The sequence below is a fragment of the Triturus cristatus genome, chromosome 6, assembly GCF_964204655.1.
Source record: "Triturus cristatus chromosome 6, aTriCri1.1, whole genome shotgun sequence".
Classification (NCBI taxonomy): Eukaryota; Metazoa; Chordata; class Amphibia; order Caudata; family Salamandridae; genus Triturus; species Triturus cristatus.
In genome coordinates, this window is record NC_140589.1 from 186227433 (window position 1) to 186244444 (window position 17012).

Sequence of the window (17012 nt, forward strand, 5' to 3'; positions counted from 1 at the left end):
AAAGTCAATAGGTTTTGCCTATGTAAGATCTATTGGCACTGTTAAAGTTTTTTTAGACATGTGGCTCAGCAGCTCAGGCTGCTATCCAGCAAGACTTCACATAAAGAAAAATAGTGTTGTGACGTGGCTCTACTTTTTAGCCATGCTGCACCACAGAGACTGCAACCTGTCGACCTTGGAACTGGGTTGGTGTCCCAGTAGAATGGAGTGAATCAGAGTAGAGTTGAGAGGGGCAGAGTGTAGTGACACAGAGTAGATTGTTTTAGAGTGGAGTGGTGCACAGTAAAGTACAGTGGTGGAGAGTAGAGTAGCGCAGAGTAGATTAGAGTGGCCTAGAGTGCACTTGCGTAGAATAGAGTGGTAAAGAATAGAGTTCATGGGTGCAGTGGCATAGAGTACAGTGTTGTAGAGTAGAGTGGCTTAGAGTGAAGTGGTGCGCATTGGAGGGGTGTAGAGTGCAGTGGCAAAGAGTGCAGTGGTGCATAGTGGAGTTGTGTTTGTAGAGTTCATTGGCGTGGTGTAGAGTGAAGTAGAGTGGAGTGATGCAGAGTATAGTGCAGCAGCGGCGGTTTTCTGTTACTGGCGGCGCCCTCCCTTTCATGACCGCCTCCTGCCCGTCGCCTCGCTCGGCAGCCACGCACCATTTAGATTTAAAATGATAAGTAACAGCAATGTTACTTATCATTTTAAATCGAAAGCGGAACGGTGCGCGCGCGCCGCGCGGGACTACACTGCCCAGCCTGCCTGCAGTGTCGTGAAGCTGAGCCCGAGTTGAAGTCCTGCTGCTGCTGTCTGTCTGCGACGCTCTGAGTCAGACTCCAACGTCATTGCATCCCGCAGGCCAGGCAGCAGGGCAAGCCCCGAATTAATGCAGGTGTGTGGGGCAACTTTGTGACACATGCGCTCTGCGCATGTGTCACAAAAGGAAACTTTAGATCTACCGGGCGGACATGGTGTCAGCCCGGTAGTTATGTTGACAGCCCAGTTAGGGCCCGCGGCCCTGCCCACTGATGACGCCAGTAAGGTGACAATTCCAAAGCAGCCTCGGGCGGGTACTGTATAAGCCAGAGGCTGCATTACTCGACCACACTGCCCTGCCTCACCCCCTCCCTTTCACCAGTCGTCACTGGATGGTGTGGGGTCAAGCATAACTGACCCACCCATCTCTATGACGAGTTGGGAAAGGTAGGGTTTTTTTTATTTTTCGTTATTACAATAATGATTTCCAGCATTATTGTAATAAGTTTACATACACTCATTAAAAAAATAATAAACACACACACATTTCCTTGTGTCACAGAGTCATGAGACTTAACTCATGACCCTGTGAGGTGGCGTCACATGATACATGCTGCACAGAGTCGAGCTTTCACTTTTAGCTCCTCTGAACCAGCAGCAGGTCTGAATTGAAGGTGGCAGGAGCAAGTCCAGAGAAGCACAAAGCACACATCAACCAACATCGAGGCCATCAACTAGCTGACTAAGACAGAAGCAGCTGCCTGATAAGGTAAGTCTGAAATAATAATTTGTACTTTTAATTTTTTGTGCATTAACCCTTGCAAGTTTTTTTTAAATGTACTCTATGTCTGATGCAAAGCAGATCATGTATTATGCAGATGACAATATTTTTACTTTATGTTGCCAGATAAGTGGGTCACTGCTTTTAACCCCTTCGCTGCCAGGCCTTTTCCCCTCCTGTGCCACGCCCTTTTTTGGCTATTTGGGGTGGTGCGCGCTGAGGCCCCAGTAACTTTTTGACCACATAAGGTATCCACGCCAAATTTGCGTCCTTTTCTTCCAACATCATGGGGATTCTGAGGGTACTCAGGGTTTGTGGATTCCCCTGGAGGGGTCACAGAAATGAGGCAAAATACAGCAACATTTAGGTTTTTTTGGGGAAAATGGGAAAAACGGGCTGCAAATGAAAACATCTGGGTTTTTCCCTGCAAGTGTTATCAAAAAAGGGTTTGTGGGGCTGAAATCACCATTTCCCCAGATTTTAGGGGAGACCAGACTTTTGTCAGAAACCCAAAATTTTTTACACAGTTTTGGCATTTTTCTGGGACATAGCCTATTTTTGCTATTTTTTGTGCTTTTGACCTCCTTCCAGTTAATGGTAGAAATGGGTAAAAAAGCAATAATGGATCCTGGAAAGCTATACATTTTAGAGAAGTAGGCAAAATTCTGAATTCAGCAAGGGGTCATTTGTGTAGCTCCATCAAGGTTTCTTTATAGAAACTAACAGTTAAATATAGGATAAATTGAAAATTTGTTAAAAAAAAGCGCCTTTTGTGTCAACGTTTTCACCTGTAACTTCTTCTAATTATGACAGCTCTTTGAAAGCAATATACCGTTACATCTGCTGGACATTACTGGTTGTGGGGATATATGGGACTTGTAGGTTCACCAAGAACCCGACGAACCCAGAGCCAAAAACTGAGCAGCAACTTGCAATGTTTTTTTATTATGTACCGGGTATAAAGCAATTATTGTGTAAGAATGTGTACATGGAAAAATCGGTATGAAAGACACCTATGTATTTCTGAAATGGGAACAAAATATAGAGTTTAGAAACAGTAGATATTTGCACATTTCTGAATTTGGGAATACTCATACTAGCATCAGAATTATCAGTCATTTTTTAGAATGACTTCTTTTTTACACAATGTCTTTCATTTGGAAGGCAGAAATGCATCGAAAGTCAATAGGTAATAACAGTTCCTTTACAAATCTGAATTACTCTAAGTCTCCCGATAAAAATGGTACCTCACTTGTAGGGGTAGACGTAGTGCCCACGACAGGAAATGGCTCAAAACCCAACGTGAACACACCACATTTTCACAGTGCAAAATTACCCTTTTTTAGCAAAGTGCCTAGCTGTAGTTTTTTAACCCTAGCTCTCCTGGCACCTAGGGAAACCTAGCAAACCTATACATTTTTGAAAACTAGACACCCAGGGGAATCCAGGATGGGGTGACTTGACTGCCTCCCACCAGGTTCTGTTACCCAGAATCCCTTGCAAACCTAAAGAATTGCCAAAAAACCACATTTTCCCCACATTTCTCTGGTGGAAAGTTCTGGAATCTGCGTGGATCCTCAAATTTCCACCCACCCCGCATTCCCCAAAGTGTTCCGAGAAAAATGGCACCTCACTTGTGTGGGTCGGCCTAGTGCCCGCGACAGGAAACGGCACAAAACGCAACATGGTCACACCTCAATTTTGTAGTGAAAAATGACCCTTTTTTGGCAAAGTGCCTAGCTGTAGTTTTTTAACCCTAGCTCTCCTGGCACCTAGGGAAACCTAGCAAACCTATACATTTTTGAAAAATAGACACCCAGGGGAATCCAGGATGGGGTGACTTGACTGCCTCCCACCAGGTTCTGTTACCCAGAATCCCTTGCAAACCTAAAAAATTGTCAAAAAAAACACATTTTCCCCACATTTCTATGATGGAAAGTTCTGGAAACTGCGTGGATTCACAAATTTCCATCCACCCCGCGTTCCCCAAAGTCATACGAGAAAAATGGTGCCTCACTTGTGCAGGTCGGCCTAGTGCCCGCAACAGGAAACGGCGCAAAATGCAACGTGGTCACACCTCAATTTTGCAGTAAAAAATGACCTTTTTTTTGCAAAGTGCCTAGCTGTAGTTTTTTAACCCTAGTTCTGCCGGCACGTAGGGAAACCTACCAAACCCACACATTTCTGAAAACTAGACACCAGGCGGCTTCCAGGAAGGTATGGCTTGCGTGGATCCCCCAATGTTTCCTTACCCAGAATCCCCTGCAAACCTCAATTTTAGCTGAAAAAATCACTTTTTTCACACATTTTGGTGTGGGAAAGTTGTGGCATCACCGGGCACACACAAATTTACCACCACCCAGCGTTCCCCCAGGTCTCCCGGTAAAAATGGTGCCTCACTTGTGTTGGAGGCCCAAGTACCCGCGACATGTGACCTCTGGCTTTGAATGTACAGAAAATGTGACAAGATAAGAACAAGATTTAAAGGCCTGTTTACAGAAAGCAAGCACTGGTAGACGAAAACAGTAAATAGGTTTTGGAGATGGGATGGAACCAACTCAAGCTGGACAGCCTAAAACAAATAGAGGCAGCAAATAGAGAACAAGCAATTGTGAGTGACAAACTACAAATGAAATGGTAAGAAAAGGGCGAAATTCCTTTCCAGGAAAGCTTTCCACATGTCTCCAAGATGTCGTTAGCAAACCAAACAGCTGTGCGTCAGGTAGTCTTTGGCCTAAAAAGTAGCATTAATACAGGAGTTTGACAGTCACATGTTCACTCACATAAGGTAACCCATGCCCTTTGTCATGCTTAAATCAATGTCCTTTCGACCTGTACTGTTGGTTTCACCTAGAGCTTTCTGCAACTAATACCATCCTATTGTCACACTTGCCAACATAGTGCAGAAAAAGAGGTCTGATTTTCCCAGGTTTTTAAAATACTGCTTATTTTATTGATCCTGTCATTCAAAAGTCCACAAGAAACTCTTGGCTGTGACCAGTATGATCGCGGAACAGCCCGTGCCTCCCCTGTTTCACAGAGTACCTGCACCATGGCCAACAACTACATTCTTATGGCTGGCTCAGGGGTCACTGGACAAGCGGGGTTCCAGGAGCTATGCTAGGCAGTAGGCTAAATCCCCATCACCAGATTAATGGATTGATTATTTTCTCATTGACATTATTCCATAAAGGTAAAGTGGACTACTTATGACCATGTAACAGTATTTAATACAGACATTAAAATACTGTTCTAAAATGTTTATTTACAGATCGATCAACACTACATCACATACCCACACTCCACACAAGTTAATGGGGAGATTGAAGGTAACACTTTTCTAAACTTTAACACTTTCATCCTGGTTACTAGTTGTTACATATTTGTTGGAACTAGATACTTAGAGGGTATATTAATGTTTCAGATATCTGATGGGGTTTTTAGAACTTTGTTCAAATCTACTGAATTTTAGCAAACACACCAACGATACTTATGCGGAACTATGTGAGCTATACCTTCTGGACGGCTAGCATTTGTTTCAGAAGATTACATGTGAACTAGAGACACCTAATGTGCATGAAACTGGGGGACTGCAATATGGTGAATGCACTATGATACCTAGTGACGATTTTCTCACATCTATTGACTAACATTCCACGACAAGGCTTTTTCTACCTGGCATCATTGTATCTTTGTTACCACTTAGAAAGGACAATGCCTAATAAGAAATGGTCAAAACAACACTGTTCAAGTACACTCCGTGCCTTAAGGGTCACTGAACCTGGTGATGGGTTCTTAAACACTCTAGATGCTCCTCCTGAAATAAGAATATGATTATCTTTAGGTCTATAACCCTGACTAAGTCTGCTGTCAGAGTATCAGCAACAGACGAAACACGTGTAGGCATCATTGAAAGCAAGGTCGAATTGGAGTAATAGACACCCATCAAAGAGCTGTTAAAACCAGGACCTCAACTCTGGACTTGTGTGTGTCCAGAGAACAGTAAACTGTTATGTTAGTTTTTGCACTCAGCAGCCACAAATAGTATTTCTGAAAAATGTGGACACTGGCACTTCTCATGGCGTCCAAGAAAATATTTTCTATGAATGATTTTTACCTTTGTATCTCTGAGAAATCTGCATTTTGCTTTGTCAGAAATGCACATTATTCAGCAACAAAGTTTAAAGTAAAAATCACAGGACTTAACTGTGCAGTAGTGCGAACAATGGTCTTGTTTGCATAGTCTGACCACCCAATGGTGGAGACTTCCCAGAGCCAGGGGGATGATGGAACTAATCAGTAATAGGAATCCCTTAGGCTTTACTGAACCTCTCCAGTGAGGCCTTTTCCGCTGCTCGTTGAAGGGGCACCTTGAGGGAAGCAGTAGAGAGGCAGACAATGTATGGGTAGAGCAGAACCAGTAGTCTGGCTTGGCCCTAAGAGCCCAAAAAACAAGTACTACGGGAGTGGAGCGATGTGGTGCAGCGGGCAGAGCTGCGGACTTGAGAGTGATCCCAGTTTGAGTCTTGGCGTCGCAACATGTTGGGATTCTGGGCAAATCACGTAATCTCTCCAGGAGATAAATTGGGCTATATACACCTGCTTTCCAAGGGCACTAGTTATGTTACACAAGAGCACATTCACTTTTTATTTTTTTAAGACACGTGGAGATTAAGTGATTTACATAGGTTCATGGAATGTTGAGACGGCGTGGGCTCTCGGTCCTCCTTCCCCGGTGCCAAAGTCGGAATCTCTGGACATTAACCCACATCCTCTCCATTAGCTTCTGCAGAGCGACACCGAATGAATGAATGAAAACGAAAGTATGTGAGTGAAGTGAAGTAGGGGGTCGAGGTTTGTGCATACAGTCTGGAGGACAACCATATCACGCCTTATAGGTACAGCTGATAAACAATTTCAAGACTAGGGACACAGAGCATGCAGAATTACTGTCCCTGCGCAACAGTCAAAAGAGGTCCAAGAACCAGAATTAAAAGAAATTCTAAAAGTTTTAGCGGGGTATCTCAGGAAGTCGCAACGGCTGTCTGACGGGTACCGCCGACCTCTGGGTAGACCTCCATGGTCTTGGTGTGAGGGCCGGACTCGGGATTCCTCCCCAGCACTTGGGCAGCGTCACACGCTCACTCCAGAAGGAATTAAACGAAATTCTAAAAGTTTTAGCGGGGTATCTCAGGAAGTCTTAAAAACTTTCTAACAGATTGCAAAACGCATCTTGCCACTTCCTATTAGGATACTTTGCGGTACTACAGACACCCCAACCCCCATTACGAGACGTAACCTTACCCATTTACCCAGCTCCAGCATATCAGCTGGTTGTTGCTCGGTTCCTCCAACAGAGTCCAGATATTGACAATGAAGGCAGGCACAGCAGCAGTCTGCGTGGTGCCGCCAACCTCTGGGTAGACCTCCATGGTCTCGGTGTGAGCGCCTAGGGATTCCTCCCCAGCACTTGTACAACTATACACGCTCACTCCAGCAGGACGGCTGGTGACGACAATAATAACACTTGTTGCCGAGACGCACACGGATCTATTCTGCGCTCCATACTGCAGCTGCGCGCGCAGACACTGTAGATGGGATCGGAAGACTGCACGGGACGCGGCTATCTTAGCATAGTCTTGCTTGTCCTTTGGTGCCGACAAGTAATAGTAAAATAAACACTGAGGAAATCTAGCCTTGGGTGGGAACCTCCGCTAGATGAGCAACTATGCGCTCTCGGGCCAATAAATCGGTGAAAGGTGAGTTACACGAATACCCAGATATATAAAGTAAAGATTTTCCTTAACATTTTATTAATGCCCCATTACGTTCTTGCCGTTTATTAACCACTTCAGTTGTAATATTAATACCCCGACGGCTGCCCATGCATCTCCCCTACCCTGTGTCCCTGGACAATGGCACTTCAACCTCCCATTTACGCGAGACCGACCTATTGCATTGCAAATGGCAATGCCTGCTGGCGAGGAGGCACGAGGGGGGAGGGGGCAGCGAGAAGGCATCAGACTGCAGAAGGGGGGCAGGGGGAGGCGGCGAGGAGGCATGGACTGCAGGAGGGGGAGCATGGGAAGAAAGTAGTCTGTGCTGTGAAGGGGCCAGTAGCCATGGAAGGATACAAATGACTGACATGGCTGTGATGGGGAGGGACTAACAAGCCTAAAACCAATCGGAAGGCAGCATTTATAACCTAAGCCAATGAAGAAGATGGGCTGGAGAGTGGGCGGAGCTTCCACGAAGCTTCCAAACTATAGTGTATAATGCATGCCTCGCAAAGCGTTGCAGCGCTTTCGCGCTGCAACGCTAGGCGAGACGCAAAAAAAATGATAGAAAAAAGGGTAAAAAAACAATGACATTTTTTATACATATATCTTCAATGTTAAAAAAGAAGTTAAATAAACAACTATGATAAATCAATTTTATTTTGTTATTCTTGTTGATATGACTACATTGTTGTTGAGTCCATGCCGTATTTTGTTCTACTTTGATGAAAGATTATAGGTCGTGAGGGAGTTTTTTATTCTAGGTTCCGAAAACAGTGACATCAAAGGTTTTATATGTTAACTCCAGGGGGAAAGTTTACTCCAGGTTAGGCTGGATATTGACTTGGACAGAGAGATCGAAAAGGTCAACAGGGACCCTTTCATGCTAAACCCAGCGAGGAAAACTCCTAGGAAAAGTTTGATAAATTTTCTTTTGTACGCTGTTAAGGAGTTGGAGGAACGGTTCCTGAAATCCGGGGATCATAGTTATCAAATACGATCTGATATTGGTAAGAGAACTGCGCAGAGACAATGGGAGCTGGGCTCTAAAATGAATGATTTACCCAGCAAGGCTGCCCAGGTCCAGATTAATTTCCCTGCGATGCTGAGTATAATGGAGCTTAACAAAATGCACAATATCAGAAATCCGGAAGAGGTGGATACTTTTCTTACTCAGATGGACGGGTCAGAACACTAGAGGCTTGGACAGCCATGTCCATGCCCCATGAAGATGAAATTTCCTATATCCAGCAATATAATTTTGATACTTAGTTATGCTCTCTCATTCTTTTCTCATTAGTTTCATTTTTGATTTTCTCTCTTAGCTTGGGGGGTTGTGAAAGGTGAATGCATCACCTAGGGATAGGAAAGGGGGTTCCCCGAGGTGGGTGAGTGGTGGGGTGCACTGTGTGGTGGGAGCAAGGGGAAAAATAGAAAAATATGTCCTAGTTCTGCCACATGCCTGTATGGTTCTATTCTTCGCGAGCTTGTTGATCTTCTTTTGGTTGGTATTACAATATGATGGGATGTCAAAGGAGGTTTATAAGAGCCGGGGGTGAAATCTAAAGATGAGTAGATGAAGCCCTGTCCATTTCATATCCTGGAATGTCAATGGCTTAAGGTCTAGGAAGAAGCTGGCCCGGGTCACTGAATTTCTTCAAAGTAGTGAGGCGAGTGTTATTTTGCTTCAGAAGACTCATCTGGAATGGAAGGAGTGCAGGCCATATTTTAATAAATTGGGCTGGGTTCAGGAAGTAGTCTGCTCAGATCAGCGAGGCTGTACAAGAGGTGTCAATTGCAAAAAGAACTAATGATGGACAGAATGCAGAACAATGTCATACATTCACCCCAGTACAGAGATCTGGGCCTAAATCCATCGATTTTTGCTCACCATGCCATTCCAGTTTGGACCCAGCCATATGTAAATCAGTCTTGACCCTGTGCCCAATGGGAACAGTCCAGCCCGAACTGCCAGGCCAGGTCCTCCCTGGTCTGGAAACAAGCATCCTAGGACCTGTTTCGGGGTTTCACCCCTCTTGAGCCAGGATAGCTTGATTCCAGTGGCATGGAGAGCACGGGACTCACGTCTGAGCATACCCGTCCCACTCGGGGTGACAATTGCAAAAATAACTATTGATGGACAAAATGCAGAACCATGTCATACATTCACCCCAGTACAGAGATCTGGGCCTAAATCCATCTTTTTTTTGCTCATCATGCCATTCCAGTTTGGACCCAGCCATATGCAAATCAGTCTTGACCCTGTGCCCAATGACCATGTCTGAACTGGGGTGGTGGAGTGAGCTAAGGAATGATGATTGATTAAACCCAGATCACTTGACTGGGGGTGAGGGTTTGATTTGGTCAACCGCTCCATCCATCATCAACTTTGGTATCGCTTTGTTCGCCCTAAGTTGGCAGGGTATGCCCAGACGTGGGTCCCTTGCTCACTTTGCCACTGGAATCAAGATAGCCTGGCTGATGAGGGTTATGAACCCGAAACCGGTCCCTGGATGCTTGTTTCCGGTCCAGGGAAGACATGGCTTGGCAGTTCGGGCTGGACTGTTCGCATGAGGCACATGGTCAGACTGATTTGCATATGGCCATGTCTGAACCGGGATGGTAGAGTGAGCTAAAGAATGATGATGGATTAAACCCAGATCAGTTGACTGGGGGTGAGTGTTTGATTTGTTCAAATGCTCCGTCCATCATCCTCTTTGGTATCGCTTTGTTCGCCCTAAGTTGGCAGGGTATGCCCAGACGTGGGTCCTTTGCTCACTTTGCCACTGGAATCAAGATAGCCTGGCTGATGAGGGTTATGAACCCGAAACCGGACCCTGGATGCTTGTTTCCGGTCCAGGGAAGACATGGCTTGGCAGTTTGGCTGGACTGTTCGCATGAGGCACAGGGTCAGACTGATTTGCATATGGCCATGTCTGAACTGGGGTGGTGAAGTGAGCTAAAGAATGATGATGGATTAAACCCAGATCAGTTGACCGGGGGTGAGTGTTTGATTTGCTCAAACGCTCCCTCCATCATCCCCTTTGGTATCGCTTTGTACAAGAGGTGTGGCCTTAATTATTAGATACAACTCGGGTATAAAGCTCATAAAATATTACTCTGATCTATCTGGTAGATGGCTGGTGGCTAACTTGATGATACAGGGGACGCCCATAGTGTGTGCTAACTATTATGGTCCTAACAAGGGCTCTCCAGAAGCTTTAATGACGCTCAAATTGTGCCTCCTGGAGGCTACTGCCCCTGTAATACTTGGAGGAGATTTTAATACAGTGCAAAACAAGGTTCTAGCTAGAACTTCTAAAGTTAAATATGTTAGTCCCCCTACAACTTCAGTCATTTTGAAAAACATGATGTGTGAGCTTAATAGTGGTTGATGTTTGGCAAAGTAGGATGGGGGGTACAAGGACTTCATTTTCTATAGTAAAAAATACAGCCACCATTCCCGCATTGATTATTTCTTGATAGATCAGGAATTATTAATCGAGGTTGGGAGGTTAAACACGTTCCTGCCATTCTCTTAGACCATTCGGTGGTCTTCCTGTCCCTTAGTCATCATCATAAACCGGATATAAAAAGGCGGACCTTAGACAGGACTATTTTGTTAGACGCGAGGGTGGTAAAAAGTATAGTGAATAAGACTGCTGTCTTTGTTCACGCCAATAGAGGTTCAGCTAAAATTCAAATCATTTGGGACGCATTCAAAGCATATTTAAGGGCAATAGTCAGCCCCATAATGGTGGGAAAGGTGGCGGGCTTTGAAGCAGGAAGACGAGGAGTGAATTAATGAGATTAAGGTTAAGGAATGTGAGCTTCAAAATTTATCATAGGAGGATTCCAGTAGAGTTTCTACCCTCAGCAAAGAACTATAACACCTGTAGGCAGAATATCAGAGGCAACTTGATAAATGATTATTGGACAGGTGGAAAGTAAGGTAGCTGCAACATTTCTCAGATGGAGAGAGGTGCAGTTCGCTTCTGGCCTGGAAAGCAAAAATAGACAATGCTAGAAATTTAATTTGAAATCTGAGAGATGCGGAAACAGGAGCTTTTCTGAATACTAATTCGGAATTAGGTGCCGAGGCCCGGAGATATATGTGTAGTCTATATAGTGAGGATATATCGCCCGGAAAAGTGAGCATAGAGGCCTGGTTGGAGAAGATTGAGCTTCTGAGACTAAATAATGGCCAAAAGAGACTCTTAGAGGCTGAAATCACTGAGGACGAGGTCAGGGCACAACTTAGGAAGATGGCAGGGGGGAAGGTAGCTGGGCCTGATGGCCTCCCAGTCGAGATGTATTCTCAATTACTCAATATTATTGTTCCAGTGCTGAAAAGCCTATTTAAAACTATATATTTAATACTATATATATTGAAGGTGAATTAGTCCCGCGGTCGTGGGCTGAGGCCAACGTAACTTTAATTTTTAAATGAAATAAGGACCCATTGGAAGTAGACTCATATAGGCCAATATCACTTATGAATTCCGATTATAAGGTCTTTTCGGGGATAGTAGCCTCTAGGGTCGCCCAGGTAATCAAGGGGGTTATCCATCAGGATCAAAGAGGTTTTATCCCTGGGAGACAGCTTAATGAGTTTACCTTTTTGATGCTCGGGCTGATTGATCTGGCAGAAACCCTGAATTTACCTGTATCGGCAGTAGATGTAGACACTGCAAAGGCGTTTGCCCAAATACACTGGCCCTACCTCTGAGATGTTTTGAAGATTTTTGGGTTCCCGCAGAATATGGATAGGGTTGTTCAAAATCTGCACCATCTGCCCAGAGCCAGGGTTTTGGTGAATAGTGAGCTATCAGACTGGTTTGATATTACACGAGGTACGAGGCAGGGGTGTCCCTTGTCCCCGCTTTTGTTCAACCATTATTTAGAGCCGATTACTTCCCTGATCAGAGCGGATCCTACCATCTTTCCGTTTAAATCTGCTGGCCTGGTGGCAAAGTTGGCCCTGCATACGTATGACCTTATTCTTTATACTATTAATCCAGAGGTGGCAATCCCTAACTTAATGGCCAAGGTGGAAACCTTTGGCATGATTTCGGGTTATAAGGTGAATAGTGGGAAAACCAAAATCATGGAATGGAATCAGGTCAGGCAAAGCTTGGAAGCTAAAGTCCAAGGTGCCAATTACGATCCGGCAAAAACCGGGTACGAACCGTCGGACTGAGGCTTTTTTCCGTCCGACTCGTACCCGGTCGTAAAACTTTACAAACATGCAAGTACGATTCGCACGGAAACACCATTTCCGTACGAGTCGTACAAAACACTGACCGACGAAAAGATACATACAAATGGGATCCGGGGAAAGAGCCGACGTGACGTCGGGACGCTCTCAGGCCGCGTTTCACGACCCAGGAAGTACGATTCGAACCGACAGCAGTCCGGACTGCAATATTTTTACGGCACCCAAAAAGTGCCGGAAAAGCGAAGTACGGCGCGAAACGACCAGAGTAGGTGGCCCGGTAAGCGCCGTACCCCCCCCAGCCCCCGCATGTACGCGCCGTACCCCCCCCAGCCCCCGCATGTACGCGCCGTACCCCCCCCAGTCCCCGCATGTACGCGCCGTACCGCCCCCCCAGCCCCCGCATGTACGCGCCGTACCCCCGTGTATGTACACCCGAGTACGTGTCAAACCCCCCGTGTATGTACACCCGAGTACGAGTCGAACCCCCCGTGTATGTACACCCGTGTACGTTCGAGTCGAACCCCCCCGTGAATGTACACCCGAGTACGTGTCGAACTGTACTTGTCGAACCCCCCCGTGTATGTACACCCGAGTACGAGTCGAACCCCCCGTGTATGTACACCCGTGTACGTTCGAGTCGAACCCCCCGTGTATGTACACCCGAGTACGTGTCGAACTGTACGTGTCGAACCCCCCCGTGTATGTACATCCGAGTACGAGTCGAACCCCCCGTGTATGTACACCCGTGTACGTTCGAGTCGAACCCCCCGTGTATGTACACCCGAGTACGTGTCGAACTGTACGTGTCGAACCCCCCCGTGTATGTACACCCGAGTACGAGTCGAACCCCCGTGTATGTACACCCGTGTACGTTCGAGTCAAACCCCCCGTGTATGTACGCACCGTACATACACGGGTGGGGGTTTAGGGAGCATGCAGCTTCCCGTGGACCTGATATCAAGGACTAACCTGGTGGATGATGCATCCTCTGTATGTGCCGCCTGGGGACTATGGTTGGAGCCAATGAACTTTCGCGTATTGTAGGACCTGTGTTTCATGTGATTGCTGAAAGGACTGGTGAGCTGATGCCCTGGGGTGGGCAACATGGCAATTGATCTGATTTTAAGTCTTCCTTTGTATTGCTGCTGTTACCGGGCAAGGTTTTTGCCTGTTCTCGAATACATTGATGTGCATTTCCTGAAAGTACACTGCAGTCGTTTGCGCTAAGTCAGGTTCAGTTGTATGCTTTGTTGGAATAGACAGAGGAGTCAGGATTTCTGACTTTGCGGGTCCAGTCATTGGTGCTGATTTTATTTCGCTCTTTTCCTTCTCGCTCCTTTTGAACATTGGGTAGATGCTTAGGAGATTTTTGTCTTTTACTTTAGAGGTGGGGAGAGATTTATTTATGAGTCGTTCTTTCTCAGCATTGTTTCTGGCCTTTTTTGTATTTATTTGCTCTTTTTGATAAGGAGACAGGCCATTGGTTTTCACCAGAAATTGTTCTGTCTTTGGGAAAGCCATAGGAGATTTTGTCCTTTTCACCGAGGCAGATTCTTGTTCTACAGAGGGGCCGATTCCGGTCACAAATCGTACCGACCGATACGGACCCGGACCGGATACCGTCTGACATGGACCAGCGCAGTATGACCCGTGCAGTACGTTGAAACGCGTGTGAATTACAATCGACACGTACTGAATACAAGCCGTACGACCGAGCCATAGGGAAAATAGTGAACCGGCCGGAAAACTGACGCGATTTTCACCGACCGCCGCGAACCCGGAATGAACCCTACTGACCCATACCCATGATGTCCAATCCGCGCAGTACGATGCAATGCATGGAAACCCAGACAGACTCGAACGGAGACCAAGCCGCACGACCGACACGCACAGAAAACCGGGCCCACATGTAATAGAGATCTCCGCGACCGACGCGTATGAAACACAGAAGATAGGCAGCGTGAACGAGGCGAAGAAACCCGCATGAGACAACATCAGCGTCCGTTTCCGTCAGATGAACGTCTCCTTCATGCCTACAAAACCCAAAGGAAAAAAGACAAAAAAAGGACCAAACAAGCAATGACAAAGCCAACAAATATCAAATTTAAAAAACCAGGGACAAAGACACACCCACAACTCCAAATATATAAAGGACTACAATCACTACCATGATCCCTTGCAAACAGGAGACACAGCCAGCAGCAAACACCATTACACAGCAACCACAGACACACTCGCAACTCACCCATCACACAGCTCACACACCATCAGCACCTCATCCAAAAGCACACACACATACAGCCAGCACAACCAACAACAACCCACCCTCACTTGCACCCTCACACAAACATCCTTCACCACCACCACCCATCACCATGCCCCCAAAGAAGAATCCAAAGTTCACTGATAGTGAGTTAGAAGTGCTGGTAGACAATATCATCATAGTAGAGCCACATTTGTTTGGTACATTGGTCCAAAGGACCCCCATGTCACAGAAAACCAAGATGTGGGCGAGGATTATGGACAAGGTGAACGCTCAAGCACCAGCAAGGTGCACAAAGGACGATATCCAGAACAGGTGGTATGACGTGCGCAGGAGGGTCAAGAATCTCATCGAAAAAGATCACACCGTGAGTCACTGCACTGGCGGGGGCCCTCCTGCAAAACCAGTCTACTTCAGGACCTGGGAGGAGAAGGTGCGGGACATCCTACCACCAGAGAGCGTCCATGGGCTAACAGACATACCAGAGCCTGGTGAGTACACAAACAACATACCCAAGATTGTGTGGCAAGGGGACAGTGAAACCATGCACCACAAGCAAAGCTACAGTAACCAATAGATAATCATCCCAAGATGTGTATGCCAGACAAACACAATACCTGCCATCTCATAGTGGCTTGGAACTGTGTCATGACATGCACCGACCTACAAACAAAAAGAGCAAGGCAGTGGCACAAAGCTAAATAGACACTGCCAGACAGTTTGCCACCACAAGCACACTACCCCACAGTGCAGCTGACTGACAGGAAGGAATAGTGGGGATGCAGGTGAAGTGAGTGTATCCAAAAGCATGATGGGGTTTGTAGTCTCAGATAATGCTCCCCCTCCAAATTGGCCCATCAAGACCTCTCTGAAACATGCCCACATCACAGGGAGTGGAAAATGACTGACAAGATGGCTGACACTGGGTCCTGCTGTAGGGAGCACAAGGCCCTGGTAGGGCATGTGCGCAAATCAGAAGCAGGACACCACTGACTGACATCCTGAAAGACAACTTGCACGCCCTCCAATGGAAGTACGTTTCATGTTGGGATGTCTGGCTGGGTGGGAAGGAGGACTGACAGCTCTGACTATACTTATCAGCATGTGAACACAACCCCTCCTAAACACAAACTCCACACAACTCACCGGGTAGAATGCATTGACCCACACCTCTGTGAAATATCATCGAAATATACCCTGTACTGGGTGCAGCTGTGTGAAGCACAGGGCTCTCTTTGGACTTGCAGCCAAACAAACACCAGGATTTCACAGTCAGCCATCTTGCCATTACTGTCACACCCCCTCACAGGGAAGCAGAGTCAAGTGGGAGGAAGTATGGACATGCTGGGAAGGGGGTGTAGCCAAGAGCATGATGGGAGTCGCAGTCACAGACAATCCACACCCATCCACATGGCCCAGCAAGTTCAAACTGAACCAGACTCGCCGCACAGGGAGTGGGAAGGAACTGACATGATGTCTGACACTGGGCTCTGTTGTGGGGAGCACAAGGCCCTGCTGGGACATGGGCAACAACAATATCAAACTCTGTCCGCGACAGGCAGGCATCTGTTCGTACAGTAGAAAATGTCATGTTTGTGAACCATTGATGCATGTAGAAACATAACTCACATTGTGCATCTCTTCAAAACACAGGTGGTGCTGGGGACCCAGCACCAAATAAAGAGGATTCCCAGGCCCAGAATCTGGTGGACACTGAGCTCTCTGGTTTGACTCTGTCTCTGTCCTCTTTGGATGACCATGACCAACCTGGCCCCTCCGATGTGAGTCATCATGCAGTACCAGCAGCATCAACATCTGCACCCCCTGTACCCACGCCTCCAGCATCTGGAAACCAACAGGGCACCCCCGCCAACACAGACAGACCAAGGCCACTGAACACCCACAGCACAGGGACACAGGACCCCCCGGAAGCTGCAGCAACACCATTCAAGGGGTCCCAGTGTCACCTGTGCGTCCTGCCGCTGGTCCTACCCATGTAGATAGGGGTGCTGGGAGGGATGGGAGGAAGAGGGTGCGCCTTGCATAGGGGTCTGGACTACATGATGACCCCCAACTGGCACGCATCATAGATACGCCCCAGGATAGCACCGGAGGATTTGGCCATGTAGTGGGGATCCTCAAGGATATGCAACAGGAGCAGGCTGCCCACCATTCCCGCATGGAGGCCAAGTGGGATGCCCTTACTGCGGTGCATCGGGACATACTCCAATGCCT

General features: G+C 46.8%; 1 protein-coding gene across 3 annotated transcripts in view; it reads left to right on the plus strand.

The window, feature by feature from the left end:
• Positions 1 to 1371: 1371 nt before the first annotated feature.
• LOC146816606 (cysteine-rich venom protein-like) overlaps positions 1372 to 17012 on the plus strand; it is a 304761-nt gene continuing 289120 nt past the window's right edge. Inside the window, exon 1 of one of the 3 annotated variants that reach the window (XM_085610456.1) lies at positions 1372 to 1507. The gene's annotated coding sequence lies outside the window, so the exon portion shown is untranslated. The remainder of the gene's footprint in view (positions 1508 to 17012) is intronic. The other 2 variants (XM_085610466.1, XM_085610460.1) reach the window with 2 other exon arrangements.